This window comes from Lissotriton helveticus, chromosome 6, assembly GCF_964261635.1.
Source record: "Lissotriton helveticus chromosome 6, aLisHel1.1, whole genome shotgun sequence".
Lineage (NCBI taxonomy): Eukaryota > Metazoa > Chordata > Amphibia > Caudata > Salamandridae > Lissotriton > Lissotriton helveticus.
Window position 1 is genome coordinate 429445550 of NC_136067.1, and position 23144 is coordinate 429468693.

Here is a 23144-nt window from a genome sequence, read left to right on the forward strand (position 1 = left end):
TGAAATAAAAGTAACATGTGAGCATGAATCAAATTTCATCAACACACTTGCTTTCCCAATCAACACATAATCAGAAGGATGTTCAACGACATCATCATTAATCTGAAAGCTAACCAATTTAGTCTCAGTCTTCGTATCTCTCCCAACTCTTGTTCTGCAATTCCTACCAATGTGTCTCTTTCTACCACACACATTGCAATAGAATTTAAGAGCAGGACACTCTCTCGCATTAGCCATATGTCCATATCTCCCACATCTATAACAAGTTCCTTGAAAAGGAGTTGTGAACTTCCTACTTGTCTGTATTTTAGAAGCACCACCATCAACCTCCCCTTTCAACTTTTCCTCCACACACACTTCTTTTTTTTTCTTCTCATCCTCTCTCTTCACAGCCTGACACACCACTTCCTGCGTTGAAGAACTACTTGACTTTTCCTCCTTTTTTCCTTGCTTAGTTCTCCAACGCATTTTAACATGTGCTCAACCCTTTTTGCAATACCTACCACCTCTTCCAATGCAGGTTCATCCTTTAGCCACAACTCTTCCCTTATCTTATCACTCACACATCTCAAAACAAACTGATCTCTAATTCGTTCTTCCACCAAACCCCCAAACTTGCAACTGAAGCTAACTTTCTTAGTGCAGTAATGTACTCCTCAACACTCTCTTCCTTACCCTGCTCCCGTAACCCGAAATAGTACCTTTCCATGATTGTACTCACTTTAGGAAGATAATGTAAATCCAACTGCCTAGCACACACCTCATACTCATTCAATCCTCTTTGTTCTGCTTGAGGAATGACTGGAAGAGTCTCCAAAATCTCCTGGCCTTCTCCGCCCAAACAATGCATCAATAAAGCATGCTTCCTTTCACCACTCAAATTTGCACCACACACCCTTGCGTAATTTTCAAATATTGTTTTCCATTTTTTCCACCTAATGAGTGGTTCTCCTGGTTCCATCAGAAAGAAGGGGGGTGCAGTTACATTCTGCATTTTACTGCCCAAGCTCCACTCAACACTCTTACTCTTATTCCACTTTTTAACCACAAACAACAATGATCCCCCACCCTTCCCTCAAAGGTGTGCCTATCACCGTCGACAGGCTTCAAGTTCCACAGTGTAGAACTTAAAAAAATGAGTCTGGTTTTCCTTTTCGGCAGTTCTCAGTACTACTCCAAGTTCGAGTCACTTACTCCATCCACCTTGCTCTCACAACTTTTCTCTTCTTCCAGTTTTCATTCGCTTTCCTTGCAACAGGTCCTTCTGTCCTCCTTCACCATTGAGGATGAAACCCTTTTAATGTCTCACTCCAAACTGTTGTTTCACCGGATGCAATCCTCTTGAAATATCAGAAAAACAAAAAAAAAACGATAAAAAAAATCCAAGATGGCCGCCACTAATCCATCACAAACAAACAGTCTTGTTTCCAAAGTGAATTGGGCTTTCTTTTCCTCTTTTTCCCAAACCAAGTCAAAATGGCCGCCACAACATTAAATGTTTCTTTCTTTGGCTATTCGAGCTTGTTTTTTTTTATTCTTGAAACTTGCCCATTCCAAGATGTGCGCCAACTTTTCTTCAAACCAATAGACTTTTTTCTAAGGGAAATCACCCTCGAAAACTGGTGTCAGTTACAAACTTCGTTTTTTTCTTAATTTCTTCCAAAAATCATTGTAAAAGTCTACCTTTGCCAATTTTCGTCGCGTTTTCGACGTTCTCCACCTCCTTCACTGCGTTTTCTTCGCTGGGTGACAGCTGTACCATGGAGATGTTGATCAATCTTCCTTCATCGACATACCAGTCACGTGAGGTTTTCTCTTAGTATTTAGCTAATCTCCTGTTGTTGAGGCTGTCCTGCATGAGTAGATCCCATCCACAAGCGTCGCCAGTGTAATAATGTGGAATATACACAGTATTGTGTCCAATAGGTTATATTTATTCAGCCCCAGCCAACAGTCAGCTCACAACTGACAATCCTGGAATGACCAGTTATGGGAACCTTGGTGTCATGTGGTTCCAAGCACTAGGTTCCAACATGGAACGAGAATACAGAGGAAGACAGGTCATCACAATGCGCAATGGAGCATCCCTTCTTTAGAGGCGCCCCCTGTTGAGAGATGGACGGAGGCAGCTTAACAACTTAAAGCATTATGTATGGGGATGGGTCTCGGGCAGTAAATGGGCATACTCCGTCAGACAAGCTAGGTTCCAATTCTTTTTAAAATGGTGTGAGTAAGAGTCTTATTGACTATATACTCATAAATATGGAATACTGGGCCTCCCTCATCGACATGGAGGTCCAGGAGAGAGTGGGAAGTGATCATAACCCCCTATCATTAAAAATGTAAGCTCCAGGAAAGTTCCCAACACCAATAATACACTGTAACACCAACAATGCCGTGCTTTGTAATAATCTGAGGAGGTTAAAATGGAACAAAATAGTGGAAAGTGAAGAAACACTCACAGCCAAAGGGCAGATGTTAGTAACACATTAACAGAGTTACGAACCTGCACCACCCAGACACAGTTATATCAAAATATAACTAGGGCCCATGAAGACCTATTTGGCAAAATTAAAAAATATTTTATAAAGCCTCTCAGCCACCGGAGTAAATGAGAGGATAAACAAACAAAAGGGTGCTGCCTGTCCTTAGTTTTGCGGAGGGAGAGCTGGTGTTGCTGCTGGGGACTCCTGGACATCGTGGACGTTCCTTGTGAGAAAGACAACTTCTCGCGGCCCCCGCTGCGCGGGCGCCGCTCGTATTGTGGAACGTGAGGAAGGTATCTGCCATCACAGTGAGAGACTGACCCCCAGATCGTCAGCGGGACTGCGAGGACCAGCGTGCACAGCGGCGCTGATTTGCCGCAGCTGGTCCTCTTCCCGTCCCCACCTCCTGTCCAGTCAAATCCTGCTGTGGAGAGCGCCTACCTGGTGCTGCCTGTCCTTAGTTTTGCGGAGGGAGAGCTGGTGTTGCTGCTGGGGACTCCTGGACATCGCGGACCTTCCTTGTGAGAAAGACAACTTCTCGCGGCCCCCGATGCGCGGGAGCCGCTCGTATTGTGGAGCGTGAGGAAGGTATCTGCTATCACAGTGAGAGACTGACCCCCAGATCGTCAGCGGGACTGCGAGGATCAGCGTGCACAGCGGCGCTGATTTGCCGCAGCTGGTCCTCTCCCCGCCCCACCTCCTGTCCGGTTAAATCCTGTTGTGGAGAGCGCGTACCTGGTGCTGCCTGTCCTTATTTTTGGGTAGGGAGAGCTGGTGTTGCTGCTGGGGACTCCTGGACATCACGGACCTTCCTTGTGAGAAAAACAACTTCTCGCGGCCCCCGCTGCGCGGGGGCCGCTCATATTGTGGAGCGTGAGGAAGGTATCTGCCATCACAGTGAGAGACTGACCCCCAGATAGTCAGCGGGACTGCGAGGACCAGCGTGCACAGCGGCGCTGATTTGCCGCAGCTGGTCCTCTTCCCGCACCCACCTCCTGTCGGTTAAATCCTGTTGTGGAGAGCGCCTACCTGGTGCTGCCTGTCCTTAGTTTTGCGGAGGGAGAGCAGGTGTTGCTGCTGAGGACTCCTGGACATCGCGGACCTTCCTTGTGAGAAAGACAACTTCTCGCGGCCCCCGCTGCGCGGGAGCCGCTCATATTGTGGAGCGTGAGGAAGGTATATGCCATCACAGTGAGAGACTGACCCCCAGATAGTCAGCGGGACTGCGAGGACCAGCGTGCACAGCGGCGCTGATTTGCCGCAGCTGGTCCTCTTCCCGCACCCACCTCCTGTCGGTTAAATCCTGTTGTGGAGAGCGCCTGATATACTGGACAAGCACTCAATATGCCGCCACGGTCCGGTAAGGAAAGAAAAGTGACACTCAGATCTACGGGTGGGACGGCCACGGGAACATTGGATCCATTTTTCAAAAGGGCGACTGTAATTTTAGAAAAAGAAATAGCCCTCACCGAGCAGCGCTTGACCCTAGATCTCATAACGGGAAAACGCTCGTCTTGAAGTGAATATCTTGATAGGGAGATAACAATTACTACTTGGATAAATAAGGAAATTGTTGATAAAATAATGGCGAATGGTAGCGTATTTGAGAAATGGGACATTAAAGTCTGGCGAGCTCTAGCTTCTTGCTATCCAATGTTGCTGTTTCCAAATGAACCGAAAGGGGATGATAAAAAATTATCTACTGCTACTCAAAAAACTGATGACAAAAATAGAGTCATAGAAGAACATGTTAGAGTTCTAAAAAATGCGTACGGCGCATCTAAGGAATTATACTTAGCATATGGCATAAAGATAAGGAGTAGCCAGTCTGGTTTGCGAACCTGTGAGGCGTTAAAGAAAGTCCCAGATTTAGTAGACGATTGGAGTTGGCTTCCAGGAATATTAACAAATCAAAATCTTGAAAAGAAGGATTGATGTCGAACAAATTCATTGACTTTTTGTTCCTGGAACTCCAATGGCTTAAAATCATTAATCGAAGACCAATATGTAATTGATTTTTTGAAGGCTTTCAGTATATTAATGTTTCAGGAAACTTGGACCACGTTAAAAGAACCTTTTATAGGTTATATTGAATACTGTAATGTCGCAACTCGAGAAGCCAACTCAGGTCGCCCCTGTGGTGGTCTTTCTATATATATTTCTACAAATTTAAAAGCTTCTCATTTTGAAATTGACCTTCATGTAAAATGGTTACAGTGTGTTAAACTAATAGCAAGTCATTCGATTATTTAAAAAAATGTGTAATTGAACTGCAAAAAAAATGTTAGATCCACACAAATTACTCAGCTATGGGGGACGGTAAAAACCTTATATTATGAGCATTTAGATTCAGTATTTATTATTTCGGGTGACTTTAATATGCATTTCGTTTCGTCTAAAAAGCAGACACCTGACTTTAAATGGTTAGCTCAATGGACAGATTGTGAGTTTAAAAAATACAATTTAAAGATTATGCATGACCCTGATAACATCCAGACTTATAACAAAGCAGATAGCTCCTCTGTAATAGACTATACTATAATGTCTGAGAAATTATATAAGTTAGTAAAAAGCTATGTGATTGCCCCAAGTATTGAAAGCGACCACAACCCACAAGTGATTAATTTTGATATAGATCTGGACTATCTACCAGTAACCAGCATCCTTTGATCTTAAAAGGTTAACATGGAATGAAAAAACTGAGGATAACATTTTGATAGTGCTTGACTGTTTAATTCGGGATGCGCATGCTGCTTATGAGGAAGGGAAACCTATGGTTGACCTTTGGGCTCTCTTGTGTGACGAACTATTGGCTAAATCTGTTAGAGATGAGCCCACCAAAGGCATAATGTTAAATTCCAGGAAACCAGGATGGTATTCCTCCCACTTACTATATCAAAAAAGAAAGCTTAGTAAAGAAATAAGATTATTGCACCGAAATAAAAACAGGATATCGCTTCAAAGTGCATCGCTTAAAATCAGAGAGTTAAAACAGAGATACAAGAGGGAAATCTGGATGGCTAAGCAAGCATATTATGAATCAATATGGGCAAAAGTCCATCATGCTTGTAAATCCAAAGATCTACGGTTATTCTGGTACATTATTAATGACATCGAGAACGGTAATAATAGAAGCAATACTGCTAATGTTGATGAAGTGAGTTGGGTGAGCTTTTTCAATAAAAAAATCGATTCCCAAAATCTAGATAATGATGCTTCAATAATAGTCCAATTGATAGGCTTAAAGTAATGGATAGGAGTGAAGGCTGTATTCGCTCTCCTCAATGTAGAGTGGATATGGAGCCCTGGTCGCTTGATAAAGTAAAAAAAGCGATAAAGAGGATTAGATCCAACGGAGCACCAGGCCCAAATGGTATCCCGAACGCAATATTTAAAGCTGAATTAAGTAACTGGCCGGAGTTACTAATGCTTTTGTTTAATGAAGTCCTTAAATCAGGTCTTATACCGTTATCTTGGCATGGGAGTATTATACAACCAATATACAAGTGTGGCCCGCAGGATAATCCGGCTAATCATCGTTTGATTACTCTCACTGATGTAGAGGCAAAAATGTTTGCTAGTTGCCTGTTGGAAGAGCTAGAGGCTTGGGCCTCAAAGGAAGAGCTGATCCCTAATTTTCAAACAGGGTTTAGAAAGGGAGAATCTACCCATACCAATTTGATTTTATTAACATTATTAAGAGAGAGAGCCAAAACCAGGATGCAAAGATTATATGTGTGTTTTATTGATCTAAAAGCCGCTTTTGATTCTGTTCCGCGAAATACTCTCTGGGGTAAATTAAGGAATTGGGGTATTCCGGTAATACTATTAAAGATGATTATACTTTTATACTCCAATACCTGGGTGCAGATCAAAATTGGCGATGGAAAACATATGACTCGTCGTTTGGATACGAATGTGGGATTGAAACAAGGCTGTGTTTTGGCTCCCTGCCTTTTTAATCTTTTTATGGCCGATTTGCCAGCTCATTTTAAAAATATTAATTCACATTCACCTTTTATTCATGGTCAAGAAATTAAATACCTGCCCTATGCAGATGACACCATTTTATTGAGCCAAACAGAAATAGGGCTAAAAAGGTTAATTGACTCTTTTAATGGCTATGTCACACAAAATGGACTAACAATTAATATAAAAAAGACAAAAATAATGACTATAGGAAAAGGGAGACCAAGGATTAAAGAGTGGAATATCAATGGCCTGGTAATCGAAAACGTGAAATCATATAAATACCTTGGGATCATGTTCGATGATGCACTGATATTGCTTTTAGGAAATTAAGAGACAAATTAGTATGCCCTAATTATGATCATTTGATGAAGATGATGAAAGCAAAGTTAATTCCTTCTTTGGACTATTGCTCAATCATCTTTCGGGGCAAAGACGCGAAAGTGCTCGACGATATAGAAATTAGAACTTATAAAGCTGTGTTTAAAATCCCTAAATATATCATTCGAGCAAACATAAGACTGGAATTTGGACTGAAAAACCAATTTGTGGCACGTCAATCAGCATTCTTGAAGTCCTTAAAATTATTAGCCCGCTCGGATGAAGGATCTTTAGCAAAGCTATGCTGGCTAGAAATTTCAGAGGGTGAATACTTAAAAAACTGGCAGCTGTACCTAAATGAATGCTTATGTAATTTTGATTGCTCTAATTTAGAAGATGAAATGCGGAGTAAAGTAGTTTTTAAAAAAGAAATGAATCAAATGGCCGCACTGCTAACCATTATAGCTGACAAGGAGGAATTAAGGAAAAAAAAATCATTTTTGGACAATTGCTAATCCCTTTGGTAGGCTGTCGCCTCAACCTTATTTGGCATATCATATAAAACCTAGGTTTAAGAATAAATTCATGCATTTAAGGTTGGGAAGATATCCGACAAAGGATGGCATACCAAAATGGGAGAATCAATGGTCATCGAACATTTGCAGGCTTTGTAGGCAAAGGGAGGAAACAATAATTCATATAGTAACCTTATGCCCAGCTCTGGCAGACGCCCGGAAGTCCATCCTAAAACCGATCCTTAATGAACTAGGAATTAGAACATGTAGGCAAGCTATTATTACCTGTTTGAGTGGAGTCAATATTAAACTTACTTATTGTTTTGTTAAATTTATCATTATTGCAGAGAATAAACTAAAAGTAGTAGAACGGGTAAATAACTGTATTGCGATATAAAATACCTAAGAAACATAATTTAAAATTCATTGGAGCCAATGTGTTAAGCTAGTTTAAGGGACTATGAGTATAATTTAATATAGGCGTGCACATTGCACTTTATTACCGCTTGTAAATGAAAAACAGATAAAAATGTGTATTTGTAATTCCAACTGTTAACATAAGTCACTTTAGGTAAATGCTACTATAATAGTTCCTGGTGTAAATTATAAGGCATTTTAGTAAGTTTCATGTATTTTAATTATCGTATAATGTTTGAATGTTTTTATGGAATGGTCATCTATTATCGCATTATTGGTGGATCATTTTAAGATGTTGATAACTCTGTGTCTAGTATATGCTTGTTTTTCTTAGTGGCTCTTATTTTTTTTTCTTGCTTGTAATGATTTTAATTAATCAACAAATAAAATACTTACTTACTTACTTACTTACTTACAGTTGGTTGGGTCCTTTCGAGGTTTGGCAATGAGTGTGATTTCGGCCTTGCACATTGTAGAGAAGTTGAAAAGTGTGGTCAGCTGGTTTGGCAAAAGTGGACAGAAGGTTAAGTGGAAATCTAGTGAGATGCCACCTGGACCAGGTGTCATACCCTGGGGCATGTAGCGGAGGGTCTACGAACCCTGGCGGGATTAGTAGGTGCTTCAAGCAAATCACTGCAACACGGTACGATAGGGTCCATTTTCGAGTTTGGAAGTAGACACGGATGTCACGAGCTTTTAGGGCCCCACATTTACAGAGCCTTTTAGAAAATGTGCACGGCTGATCGTTTCACCCATGTGTAATTGCTTGTCTTTACTCCAACTGTGTGTGATTTGGCTGTAGAGAGTAATTTTGCATGTGAGTATTGTGCCCACCTTGTCCCCTTTATCATACAATGATTGCTTAAGAGAAAGCAGCGAGCTCTATGCTCGATTTGTTATGTGGCCTCGAGGTGCATTTTGAAGTATAGAACCTTCTCAAGTTGTATGGGACTCCTGAAAGAGGGGTATTTGAATGCCCTTACGTTTAAGGAGTGAGTGAACCCTCTATCGTTGTGTTGGGTTATTCACTCCCCTAATGTTCCATGTGATGATGATGATGGTGTAATGGTGATGGGTGACTGTTATCGGAGCTACCGTTCATACGGTAAGTCTTCCTTTTTAACCCCCCCTCCCCCAGTTCAAACTGCGCCATGACCCCTTCCTTAAGATGGGGGTTTGAACCATTTTCTTAACATGCAATAGAGAAAAATAGAAATAAAGAAGATTAAACCATAACGAAACTAACTTCTTAGGGGGCAGGCTGCAAAGGGCTGTCCACCAACGTGTTCCAGAAGCAACAGTATTCATTCTTCTGTGCAGGACTGCTCTTTGCTCAGATAACGGCCCGGATAGAACCAAATATGGCACTCCTTAGTCCCCGCTTTTCATCCTAGTTGTAGCCTGTAACTTGAGATATACAAGGAGCAAACTATTATCTCCATTAATGTAGCAAATATGCTTTTCTTTGCATCCTGGTACTTGAATTCCTGTATTTATAGTGAGGAGCAACAAACCTGCAGTGGCTGCAATCCAAAGAGAAACGATAGAACTTAATAAAATATCACTAATCGAGTAGCAGACTAGTTTCCTGTTTGTCAGCATTATGTGACCCGAAAAATTGAGGATGTTTTATATTTAGAAAACAAAAATCCGAATTTAGTGTTATAGAGGTTCGGCTGCTCGACTGAGACCTTCACTATCCCTGCTGTCGCCTGAGCTTTCTGCTACTTGGCACCTAATTTGAGTAACTCTCTTCATGTTTATTTCCATTCCGAAAATGATCACCTACAATATGGTAATGGCAAAAAAACGTGGTTGTTACTCTGAAATCATATTTTTACAGGCCAGTGCCAGGACGCAATTATGGTTAGCAGTTTCATGCTTTACAAATCTGTTTCATTCATTCATGCGCAAACACATGGAGATGATGGACGGAGCACTGAAACTTTCCAGACTCTCACCCCCATGTCACAGATTTGGGTTGAATCCATCATGGTTCTTTTGCTCACTTCTCCATTCTCCACCCCAGTTCAGACACAGCTATATGCAAATAAGTCTTGACCCTGTGCCTTATGGGAACAGTCCAGCCCAAACTGCCAAGCCATGTTTTCCCTGGACCGGAAACAAGCATCATTCATTCATTCAACCATTAGGCTTGATGAAATATAATCTTATAAGACACAAAAAAAAACTGCGATCCAAAAATCAGTCATTGAATTTAAAAATCCACACATAGCCAGCATGATCCAAATTTGCTGGTTATTCTGGGCAAGTACCAGTGAAGGGATTAGTGTTAACAATCACCACAGTTTTGCACTTTGACTGAAGAGCTACCAACTATGCAGCTAATGTGTATTTGATCAAAATAAATATGATTAATAGTATTGTTATTAGTAATTAATTAGTATGTGGGCAGTGTAGCCCTACACTACCTTCTCCCCATTTCATCTAATTTCTTAAGTGGTAAGGATTTATGTAGATCACTGGGGCTTCTATTTTTCCTAAGAGGGATATCAGTTCTGTTCTCAAGACTGCAATTAGACGGACAAGTAGAAGACTTGTAGGAATCACACACACACAGACAATAAAAGACTACAGCAGCCTGCAAGAAATAAATATGAATGATTAAGAACAAGTGAACCTGTTAAGAAATGTTAATCACAGACTGTAGGAGGCTGGCTCACTATATGATGTACACCTATTGGTGAGGCACCCTGCACTGAGTCCAGGCAACCCTTAGTAATAGTTGTAGTGGTCCCTGATAACCAAAGCTCTCAAGGGGTGGCTGTGGAGAGCAGTTAAAGCTAATTCAGGAGGGTGTAAAGTGGGCACATTACCGCTCAGTTAGCTAGTAAAGCTTACACAGAAGAAAGAACCGCACCTTTCTTAGAACAAAACTTTGTATTTATTACACACTTACACTAAAACCACTTTGGTATATCTCCTAACTGGCAATATCAATATGCAGTAACATATACTTAAAAACAGGTAAATAAAGCATGTAAAACACATAGGCTCCAATAGTGGGTGGCGTGGGGTGAGACAACCCATATGCTAAGAAAATGTAAGGCGAGGTGCGTACTCAAACGAGACAACCACCCAAGGATCTGTGAACCAGTGGAAGCAAGAAACCACCAAAGGTGAGTAGCTAGGATTCCCAAGGCGCCCAGGGGCAGACGTGATACAGTGGGTCAACGTCCATAGGATAACATAGCAGAGTCGCAGTTGGAGTTTTATAGATTTTGGGCCCTTCCCAGAGGACCTCGAGGAAACCCTTTGGAACCTGTGAGGTTGGAGGACACCCTACCCGTGGCTACCCAGAGACGCAGGACACCTACAGCAGGGACGCAACAGATATGTTGCAGGAAACAATGCTAAGTTGCAGACCAGCAAGGTCTGTGGAACTCACGAAGCAAGGGTAAGTCAGGGCCAGCCCTCAGCACGCAGACAAGCCTGCAGGAATTGATTGAAACCCCAGGAGGACTCTCTGGCGACAGGCACAAGGAGTTGTAGGAAGGCCTAGGCAGTACACAGAAGATTAATGCCCATTTCTCTGGAGAAGCAGGGGGGATGTCACTTATGGGCTCTGTGATGCTGGAGGCTGGGGCGTTTTGGTGCTTGAAGATCTTCAGTGAGGAGAACCAACAAGTCTTGGTAATTGCAGATGTGGTGAACAGGGATACATTTCTAGTCTGCTGGAGAGGGATTATAGTCTCCCAAATGGCAGAAGACTGGCCAGGCCTCTGGGGAGGCAACAAACCACCACCTGTTTTGTAGAGTTGGGAGGTGTCCCTTGGACAGCAGGATACACAAGCTTGTCGTTGTCGTTGAGGTTCCTGCAGATGCAGGGGTGTTTCACTCCAAGGGAGAATCTTGATGCAGGTGGAGTCGTGGGAGACTCAGGAGGATGCATATCCACGGAAGGTGCAGAACTTGGAAAAGCATGGAGACAAAGTTGCATTACGAGCCTTCCTACCAGAAGCTGGCTTTGTCTTGGTTCCTGGTCTAGCAGCAGAGTTCAGTGCCCAATAGAAGAAGAGTCTTTAGATAGATCTTCAGGAAAGCCAGACGGTTCTTGAAGATGAAGTCTGGATGAATCTAAGGATCCACACTCAGGGGAGCCCTTAAGTAAACCAGGAAAGTGGGTGGACATCTTCTGTATTGACCCACTTATCAGGGAGTGTCAAGGACGATACACTGCAGGACTGGCCAGTTAGATGCTCCATCGGGCCCTCTGCCCATCTAAGATTCAAGAAGCCAGAATCAAGTGGCCATGTGGAGGAGCTCTGGGCACCTCCCAGGGGAGGAACCAGACATGGGGGTTGGTCATTCACCTGTCCTTTGTGTAGTTTCGCGCCAGAGTGGGAGCCAAGGGCTCCTGGACTGGTGCAAACTGGTTTATGCAAGGAGGGCACCAAATGAGACATTTGAAGCAGTCTAGAGGTGCTCAGAAGCACCCCTACCCTAGCCTAAGACACCTATTTCTAAAGGCTAGGTGGAAACACCTCTCCTCTGCAGGAAATCCTTTGTTCTGCCTCCATTGCTCGAGTTAAGCTCAGCAGCAGGAGGGCAGAACAGTGTCTAGGGTCAGCAGCAGCACTAGCTTTCACGCAGACCCTGTAAGGCTACACAGGTAGACATGGGGAGGGAGGGGTCCTCTAAGGGGCCCCCCAGTACATGAGATTATGCAACTAGCACTGGAGTCCATGTGGTGGCATGATTTTCAACATGTTTGACACCAAACATGACAGGTTTCGGGGAAGCCATTATGTAGCTGGACATCTCAATTTGGCCAGTGTCCACTACATACCTTAAAGTGGCTTCCCCACACTCAAAAAGCCAAAGAATGGACTCTAGAGTTTGTAGGGGTGTCCTCGCTCGTGCATGGGGTTCCCTCACACTTCGAACCCTGCCTGTGGGCTGTAAGGCCTACCTTAGGGATGTCTTATAGTTTTAAAGTGCAGTGACCAGGATATGAGGAAAACCTTATATATTGCACCATTTTACACAGGCTGCAATGGCAGACCTGCAGACACAGTTTGCATAGGCTCCCATGGGTGGCATAATACATTCTGCAACCCATGGGAGACCCCTGGTGTACCAATGCCCTAGGTACCTTAGTACCATGTACAAGGCATTTACTAGGGGAAGGAGCGTACCAGCTGTGGGGTGTACTAAGTACATACCAATGAATTTAGGAGAGAGAGCACAGACACAGGTATCCTGATTAGCAGGACCCGGTGTAACAGTCACACTGACACCAGGCAAAAAGTGGGTTAACTATGCCAGAAAAATTCTACTTTCCTACTCGGAACACTGCAGCCTGTGGGACCATGTTCATGAAGAAATAAAAGGCATTACTTGTCTACTGTTTTAAGCCCTGAAAATCGCCCAGTTTGAACACAAATCTACATCTGAGAAATGTATGGCTCGGCCCGCCTTCTACCTTTCATGTAGTACTGTGAATTGCCTATTATTGGAACATGTAGTTGCTGCAGCACGTTTCAGTGTGCTTCAATAAATATGTTTTATCTACGATTCTGATGACTGATTATTAAATTATAGATGTTTTTAGTCACATCTCTTTTATGCTGTCTCTTTGCTCCCCCCAAAATAATTATTTTTTTAATTGTTATTTATTGGGTCTGTTCACTTGTCAACGCTCATTACATGAAGAGCTATTCATTCAACATACGACAGCCAGCGGACAGGAAACCAGAGTTTTTAGCTTCGAAACACAAAAAATACAAGTGCAGTTACCAAAGGGAACTGCCGTTCAGCCGCCATTGTTCCATAATAGTCGTCTGCAGAACAATAATTCTCTGAGCATGGTTTATGAGCTAAGCTACACAAATAACAATGTATGCTATCATGCAGTGTGTAAGGGTACATGTTGGAAATGGTCCTTTTTGCAGGGTTATTCCCAGACTTTTTGCTTGTTCCTCCCTTGTTTTTCCTGACCTGTGGTTTTGGGCAATAGGACTCTGGGCACCTTACCTCTGTCTGATCAGTGTTAAAGTGCATATGCTCTCTGTATAAATTGTTACTGTGATTGGTTATCCATGATTGGCATATTTGTTTTACCAGTAGGTCCCTAGTAAAGTGCACTACATGTGCCAGGGCTGGTGATTCAAATGCTACTAGTGGGCCTGCAGCACTGATTGTGGACGGCGGTGGCAGGCCTGAGACACATTTTAGGGCTACTCATGTGGGTGGCGCAATCAGTGCTTCAGGCCCACTAGTAGCATTTGAATCACCAGCCCTGGCACACTTATTGCACTTTACTAGGGACTTCTTGGTAATAAAAATATGCCAATCATGGATAACCAATCACGATCACAATTTACACAGAGAGCATATGCACTTTAGCACTGATCAGCAGTGGTAAAGTGCCCAGAGTCCTATTGCCAGCAACCACGGGTCAGGAAAAATAAGGGAGGAAGAAGCAAAAAGTTTGGGGCTAACCCTGCAAAAAGGGCCGTTTCCAACATGCAACATTCCGTCCATCATCTTATGTATTTTGCTGCTCGCCCTATGTGGGAAAGGTATGCCCAGACGTAGGTCCCGTGCTCACTACGCCACTGGAGTCAAGCTATCCTGGCTGATGACGGCTGATAGTCAAAAACCGGTCCTAGGATGCTTGATTCGGTCCAGGGAAGACATGGCTTGGCAGTTCTGGCTGGAGTGTTCCCCTGAGGCACAGGGTCAAGACTGATTTGTATATGGCCATGTCTGAAAGTGGCTGGTGTGGTGAGCAATATAACGATGGATTAAACCCAGATCTGTGACTGGGGGTGAATGTTTTGCCAATGTGCCACATTCCGTCCATCATCTTGTGTGTTTTATACACACCACCAGCCGTCAGTGCATGCTTCCACCAGGCACACACCACCAACCAACAGTGTACGCTTCCACCAGGCACACAGACCACCAGCTGTCGAGCACGTTTCCACCAGGCACACACACCACCAGCCGTCAGTGCACGCTTTCACCGGGCACACACATCACCGGAAGTTAGTGCACGCTTTCACCGGGCACACACACCACCAGGCGTCAGTGCACGCTTTCACAGGGCACACACACCACCAGCCGTCAGTGCGCACTTTCACCAGGCACACACACACTACCAGCCATCACACACTACCAGCCGTCTGTGCATGCTTCCACCAGGCACACACCACCAGCCGTCAGTGCACGCTTTCACCAGGCACACACACACCACCAGAAGTCAGTGCACGCTTTCACTGGGCACACACACCACCAGCCGTCAGTGTACGCTTCCACCAGGCACACACCACCAGCCGTCAGTGCACGCTTTCACCAGGCACACACACACCACCAGAAGTCAGTGCACGCTTTCACTGGGCACACACACCACCAGCCGTCAGTGCACGCTTCCACCAGGCACACACACCACCAGCCGTCAGTGCACGCTTTCACCAGGCACACACACCACCAGCCGTCAGTGCAGCCGGCAGGCTTTTCTCAGAGTTTCTTGGTAAATATGTGTTCAATGCCTGGGAGGGAGTGGGTTGAATTTCCTTAAACCATGCTGAGTATGCAGGTGCAGTGCATAAACTCCTGTGTGAGTGAGTCATGCTGCCTGGGTCTCACTTACTCCACACTTGTAAATTGCGCCTGCACCATGCTTTTTCTCATTTGCAAAGTTCGGCGCATGCACACAACTAGGCAGCCCCCACACCCCTGGGAATGACTACTTCCTACAACCATAATGGAAACAACATTCAGAGCAATGAAAACAAGTTCATTTGATGCAAAGAATTGTTAACAAAAACCATGTCCAGCTATTGTAGATCTGGCAACTTAAACACAACAGCAACAAAAACAAACAAGCATTGGCATAGCCAATAGGTCTCACTTTTTGGACCCTATAAGTATTTAGTTATGCAGCAGAATATCCTTGGTACAACAACAGCAACTGTTCATGGCTACACACTTATAAGGTTCCAAATGGGAGACCTATTGGCTTTGCCAATGCTAGTTGGCCTAGTCATCAACGCCAGGAAGCAAATTTTCGGTGTTTGGATGAATTGCTTGTGGGTCACTTGTTCGCATATCCCACTTCAGAAAGTCCGGATCACTGTGCAAGAGTAGTCTGGCAGGGGGGAAATATGCCCGATGCAAAAAATTGAATAGTAACTCCTTGAAGTATGCATTCCTTGACACCTTGGCGACATTGGTGTTTCTCTGCAACCAGTCATCAAGTTTTATTAATTTAGCACAGTTACTTAAAACCATTGCTATACAAAATCTACTTTAGCACGGTTATAAAATTTAGCTTTTAGCGCATTTGTCAAATAAAAACAAGACTAAAAACAATTTTCCAGGCTTAGAGACTGATATGCTTATTAAGGAACAGCATTATAGTTGCCTGTATGAACATTTTGCTGTGCTTGGCCAGATAAAAATAATTAAGGCAAAGAGTACTGGGCCAAAGGACGAAAAAAGTCTGTAATGAGTCTTTGAGGGGGAGGGAGTGTGGCAGCCAAGGGATGTGATAGAAGATTGTCCAAAAGTCTCACAAATTTTCCAAGTCTTGCGAGCACTTGAATGTCAGTAGATGTAAAGCACAAGGCCGAGGCCGCCCAACACGTCCTAGCGCCCCATTTTAGGAACAAGGGTTTCAAAAGGGACCTTCTGGGGGCTGCTAGTGCCGGGCAGCAGCACAGGAGATGCAGCCATGATTCAAAGTGGTATTTGCACAGCCTGCAAGTCCCCCCCCTCGCTTGTTGGGGCCCATTTGTTGAAGGCCGTCGAACACAGGCCTAAAAGTCGCATAAACATTATGTTCTTCCGAGCCACTTTGCTTAAATTTTCCTGGCAATATGCTTGTGGAATCCCAGGAAGATACGAAGAATTTAAGGGGAGCAGAATGGTTGATGTCTTTAGAGCCTGCAGATCCATGGACTGAGAAATAAGTTTGACTTGCTTATTGATGGTGCTTTTCCAGGCCGCGTATGGAATAGTGACTGAGAGGAGAGATGACTTGTCAATCTCTAACACTCTTATGGCCTTTACAATCTGGGTATTCCAGGGATTGCCAGGACTAGACAGGATTCCTTTTAGCTGGGATTTAAGAGTGTTATCACCTGCTTTTAGGGTCCTAATAAAATATTTCAGGATATAGGCCTCGCAATAAAGAGATTGTCTTTGTAGATCCAGCCCCAATCGTAGTCTTGCCCGCTGAATAAAACTTGGCAGATGGAAAAGTTTTTTATAGGTGGAGATTTGGGCGAGCTCAAGACTGGAGGAGCATGCACCAGGGAAGGCCTGGTGTCCGTAGGTTAGCGCAGGAAGTAGAATAGCTTTAGTCACCTTCAGGATGGCTTCTGCATAGGGGCTGCTCAGAGTTTCGTTCAGCCAGGTCAGGGAGTATGTAATTGCACCTGCTCTCTTTTGCAAGGCGGCTAGGTGAGCTGTAGGCCTGGACGTCTCGTTGAACCAGACTCCCAAATAATTGTATTTTACTATTGTGTTAATCCTGGCGGGCCCGATGTTCCATGCCAGCCTTTTCTTGTTCTTGCATCTGCCAAAAACCAGTACCTCCGTCTTTGCCTGGTTAATTTTCAGGGCGTAGGCGGTGTTATATGTATGAAGTGTGCTTAATGCCCGTTGGAGACCCGATTTTGCTTGGTCCATTATTACAATATCGTCTGCATAATGTAATATGTGAAGAGGCTTTTTGGCGGGTCCTAGTTTTGGCGGGAGAAGATTACTATTCTCCAAGAATGTACCGAGATCAGCTGTATAGAGATTGAACAACAGCGGGGCAAGAACACAACCTTGCTTTAGCCCATCTTCTACGGCAATTCTTGAAGAAAGTGTCTTTGGGCCGGTTTTAATTCGCACCCACGTGTTCTTATGCAGGGAAATTAGTGCTCCTAGTAGGTCATGCGGAATCCCCAATTTGTTCAGCTTCCTCCACAAGATGTTCCGAGACACTTTGTCAAAAGCCGCGCTGTAGTCCATGAAGCAGCAGTAGAGTGGAAGATGTTTTTTTTGTACTGCTTTTTGACTCAGAGCGGCTAGAGTAATGATATTGTCTATTGTGGAGGCCGATGCCCGAAACCCAGTTTGGTAGTGTGGTATTATGTTATTTTCTTCGACCCATTTTTCAAGCAACCGAAGAAGACACCGAGCGTATGCCTTTGCCTCCAGATCTAGTAGGGCAATAAGGCGGTAGTTGGCCGGTGACGCAGGGTCTCCTTTCTTGAATATGGGGCATAAAGTCGAACCTAACCAGGAGTCTGGTAGCTGGCCTGTCGCAAACACGTTGTTAAATAGGGGAGTCAAAAGGTCCGCCCACTCTTCCGGGGCACTATTAAATATCCCGGCAGCGAGTCCGTTGGGCCCTGGAGCTCCGTCTTTTTTCATGCCTCGCAGATACTTGGCGACCTCGGCTGCAGTGGTCAATTCGAAAGTTTCCATTTGAATGGAAGCAGCGCGATCTCTTAATTCTGTCGCCGCTGTGTCCCCAGTGTCACTGCAATAGAGATCGGACACATGCAGGGCCCAGGCTTCTTCACAGACTGCGTTTCCTCTCGTCTTGTTGGTAGAGCGGAGTTTATTCATATGATTCCAAAACTGGGACTGACTTTTGCCCTTGAGAAGGGCGAAAATCTTTACCCACTCAGACTGTTCTTTGAGTCTCTTGGTCTCCCATGAGGATTTCTTGTAGGTCGTCCGCAGAAATGCCACCTTTTTGGCAGTGTGTACGGTTCCAATCAGTTTGTGCTGGCGGACGGCCTTCCTGAGGGTCTTTCGTTGGAAGACTAACAATGGGTCATGGGTTTGCTTCGGATATGGCCCGAGTGTTCTATAATGAACCGCGGGCCCTGCCAGGAGATCCTGTAGCTTAGCAATGGCGTTATCCCAGCGGTAGTGTGATTCTGTCGGGGCACTGTGTCTGAAGTTAAGTGTTTCGCCCTTGAGCCAGGTTCCCACCTTGGCAGATCCCCGTGAGTCCCATTTGATTCTTCTAACCATGGTGTGCAATTCAGCCCGCGTTGAATGCCCCACATCTATCGTTTCGAGGGCGACTTGCACTTGCAGGTCCAGTGTAACCATTATGGGGTTATGGTCGCTCTCCAGACGATAGGGAATTTCCATCCTGGCCAGACGATTACTCAGAAGCGGTGAGAGAAAAATGTAATCGATAGTTGAAATTCTCCTGAATGTTGGCAAAAAATTAGCATCCGGGTGCAGTTCCAGCGAGATTTGCTGAGCCGAGCGGAAGTTATGGGTTGTTAAAAAAGTGATCATCGCTTCTTGCTCTTTGTTTTTCCTTGATAAGAGGCCGTTGGTTGCGAGGTCTTTCATGTTAAAGTCTCCTAGTAGCAGTACCTCCGTAGATGCAAATTCCGCTAAAAGGTCTTCCTGTTGTTTTATCATTAGATGCGTTGCTGTTGATTTTGCGGTTTTTGCTATATTATGATAAATGTTAATTAGGAGGATAGAGCGTGCCCTGCCTGAAAATGACAGACCGGTAATCAGGACCGTCTGCCCTCCCGTCAGGTTCCGAGGGATAGGTGTGGTCGTTATCTTACACCTGTGGCTGACGAAAATGGAGAGGCCCCCTGAGGGTCTTCCATAAGAATTTACCTTGGCGGCCGGTTGAAAAAGTTCATAGTAGCCAAGCAGAGGCGATGGAGATAGAGACCAGGTCTCCTGGAAATAAATTATGTCGCTTTTGTTCAGGAATTCAACGGCTGATTTTTGAAGCAAGTGTTGACTTTAGCCCGCTCGTGTTCCAAGATGTGATAGTTAGTTTGGAATCGGGCCAGTTAGTGCTCTTGTTAGGAGGATCGCTGTTGCTGGGCGAAGTTGATTGACGGCTGTGGGACAAAGTCTCCGTAGCGCATGTCGTTGGCATGGGAGACAGGGCAATTGAATTTGCAGCTTATCATACGTTGATTTTTATAGCATGCAATATTTAGGAGATTGTCAGCTTTCGACGCTTCTGGAAGCCAGGCATGGGTTGCGCCCCGGGACCCCTTTAGTACGCTGGTGAGCTGTTTCGCAGGGGCCTGTGGGAGAAGAACATGGGGTATTTTTGTTGAGTAGGAACCCACATTTCAATGCCCCAGTTTTCAAATTGATTGGCTTCCTTGAAAATTGCATTCCTAGTGGATTCCTGGGACCACAACTTGACTGATGATAGGTCTGAGGAGGTGACCCCGGTCAGTGCTGGAATGCAGTTGAATAGACGGAGGAGGTTGCGTCTATTAAGAGTATCATGTGGGTCCTTATGCTCGTAGTGTGGATAAAAGACTAGTTCTGCTCTCTTTTCCGGGCTCTGGTGATCCTGACTCCTGGCTGTTCCGGGCAGAGGAGCTGTCCCCATCAAGAGTTGGAAGCGTGCTTCAGGTGGGTAAATGGTCCCCCCCCCCGATTGACTTGTCATTCCCGAGACTTGTGGCACTTGAGGCAAAAAATGCCTCTGCGGCTGCATGTGGAAGTCCCAACAGGCTTTGGTTGGGTCTTCCAATCGATGGGGCGCACCGCGGTCTGTTGCATTGCCCACTGTTGAACTATGAAGATCCGTGTTCATGATTTCTGCCATTCCCTGGGATTTAGGTGGGCTATTCCGGTCTTCCATTATTGCTTCAGTGATCTGTACAAGGTTATTCTGGTTCCCAGCGCTGTAGTCTTTGGTATTTATTCCTGTAGATTTGTTTGGCAGTAATACGTTTACTGTGGTTGTAATGTGCGCTTCTGAGGCTCTTATGATCCTGGGACTGCCCATGGTTAATGACCCGGGCTGTTCACTGGTATCAATTGGGCCCGCGGGGGTCGTACTTTTCTCGATGTTTTTGTTTTCGGGTTTTTACGGGTGGGTTGAAAATGGGGAAGTAAGGGAGACCCCTCGATTTATTAACTGGTAGACTGGGTGCCGCTAACCCTTCAAGCACCGTTCTTCTTTTCAATAAGCGTTGTTTTTTAGATAGTTTTTTAAGTTTTTCTCTCTCCCTCCTTGACAATGAAGTTTTCGTTGGATGCTTAGAAACGCTGTGAGTCGGGCCCGTGTGGGTACTGTCGGAATGATCGGATCGCGTAGTTGATACTTGCGTCGATGTGGTTTCAGTGGATTCCAAGCCCGCTATGGGCGTGCCGGGGCTGGTCCCTGGTGAAAGGCTGGCCGAACTTTTGGTAGCTTGGTCGGCGCGAGGGGGTGTGGTTTTTTTCACAGAGCATGGGCCGGCGAGTAAGGCGGAGCGTAAAGGGTCTTCGAGGATGGATGGAGTTTGAAGCTCTTGCATGGGCGTGGGCTGAGATGTTCCTTGTCTGATGCTGTGGCACTCTACGCTGTTCAAGAGTGCGCCCAGGATTTCGGGGAGGGACGAAAGTTTGTTAATTATTGGGCTGCAAGAACAAGGATTCTGATTGCCCAATGTCCCCGCCAAGCCTTCGAGGGTGCATATCCTGGAGCCCAAATCCGACAGTGCTGAGGCCAGAGTTTGCATTAGCTCGATCTGCAGCTCCATTTTCTGCGACTGCCATAGCGTAGCCTTGCCAATCGCGTCTTGTTTAGCATGGAGGGATGTCAGTGAGGCCGAAATAGAGTTTATGGGGTCCGACAAAATGAACACGGATGATTCCTGGTCCTCTGGAGGGATTCTGAAGAAGTTTGAGGAAGGACTAAAGCCAGGTGAGCGGGCGAGTGATTCTTCAATTCAACTTTCTAAGGAGGCCAGGAATCGGTTGGATAGTTTGTGAGATAATGAGGGGCCATCATTTTTTGGGCTTTTGTTTGAAGGTAGGGGGTCGTTCCGGCTAGTTGAAGGGGCCCCTGAGTATGCACTTGGGCTGGGTGGTAATAGAGCCTTCGGTGTTAGGTCTGCAATGTAGCAGTTGTCAGTGTATTCAGACGGTGTAAACGGAACACTGCCATGGACTTGGGCTTGGACTTCTAGCTTATTCATGTTGTTTAAAATCGTGATGTTTTTAGAGTCTGAACTGAAGACTGGTGAGGATGGATTCCTTGGAGCTGCAGAGAAGGCGCTCAGTGAGAGAAGAGAACTGTCGTGAGTCATGACAGCAACCTGCTGGGAGAGGATGAGCAGCTGATGTGTCTTGTGAAGTGACTCATGGAGTATCTCGTGAGTGATGGAAGATTCGGGTCAGGGTAGAGAGGGTTTTTCCGGGGTTGAGTTTTTAACATAGGCAAGTCCGGGGGAGCAGTGATTATCGGGCTGTACGTCAGCTTTAAAAGTCTGTATCCTGCTGAGATGATTTGGTAGAGGAGAAGCCCTTTTGGACAGGGGTTTTGATAAAGAAGTCGCTAATCCGAGGTTGCGATTGCGATGATAGGCCGCCTGTGTTTGACATTTTGTTTTGGGGTGGTGGCGACTCCTGTTGAGCCCCGCCGGGGGAGGCGGAGCGGAGGGTAAGTACCCTTCCTCCGTGGGAGTCTTCGGAGTTGCTTGGAGTTTTCCATGACGGGCCCGCGAGTTATTAATCGCCGGTTTAGCAGGAGGGGGGGCTACACACCTCCTAACCTGTCAAGAGCGATAAGTGCGCAGAGGTGGAGGAAGAGAGCCAGATAACAGGGACCAGGGCAGGGCTTCTCACCTGTTAGCTGGTGGCCCCCCTCGACCCCCCTCGAGCTTGGCGACTTGGTGGTGGCTTGGTGGCGGCTTGGTGGTAGTGTGGCGTTTCCCCCTAACACCGGGTCTTGCCCTTCCGGTTCGTCCAGCACACAGGTAATACTTTAAACCGCTAATCCGCGTAAACCCCTGTGGTTGTCAGCTGCTTCCCACGGCACCACGGCACGGCACCGCAGCCCACCCGGGCTCTCCTTTTCCTCCTCGGCCAGGTGTCAGGCACCACTATCCGTGGCTCTGAAATGAGGCGGGACAGATCCGGGACAGGTCAGCCGAGCTCTGCTGTAGTTAACCGTGAATGGTAGAGGTAAATGGTAGAGGTCTGGCCAGGTTAACAGAACCGCTGCTACTGTTGCTGTTATGGCGGTTGTAGATCCAGCAGACAGAGGAATTGTCCGATGGTAATCCTGAGGCCCCCCCGCAGAAACCGGGTCCTGGGGCCTGGGCGAGGGCGGCAGACGTATAGCCCAGAAGCTACGGGGGAGGGGGAGATGTTATGTCAGGCCGGCAGGGCCGGACTGGCATTTGCGGGCACCGGGCATTTCCCCGGTGGGCTGGAGGGGTGGGGGCCGGTTTTGTGGCCGCAGGGGGCCGCTTTTCTTACAGAGTGCCGGTTTTGTAGCAGCGCTGCAAAATCGGCCCTCTGTAAGAAAAGCGGTAGCAGTGCTTTGCGGGTAACAACCCACTCCCCTCCCGTTACTAGGGCCGGTGGAGAAGCAACCTGCCAGGGCTGGTTGCTGGTCTCAGTCCGGCCCTGCAGGCCGGTCGTGTTAATGGTACCCCCGTCCGCCGGGCCCCGTAGCCCCCGTAGC

At 45.7% G+C, this 23144-nt stretch overlaps 1 protein-coding gene across 1 annotated transcript in view; it reads left to right on the plus strand.

Annotated features, from left to right (window-relative positions):
- Positions 1 to 23144, plus strand: part of EIPR1 (EARP complex and GARP complex interacting protein 1) — an 871634-nt gene that overhangs the window by 425321 nt on the left and 423169 nt on the right. The gene's annotated exons all lie outside the window — the stretch shown is intronic.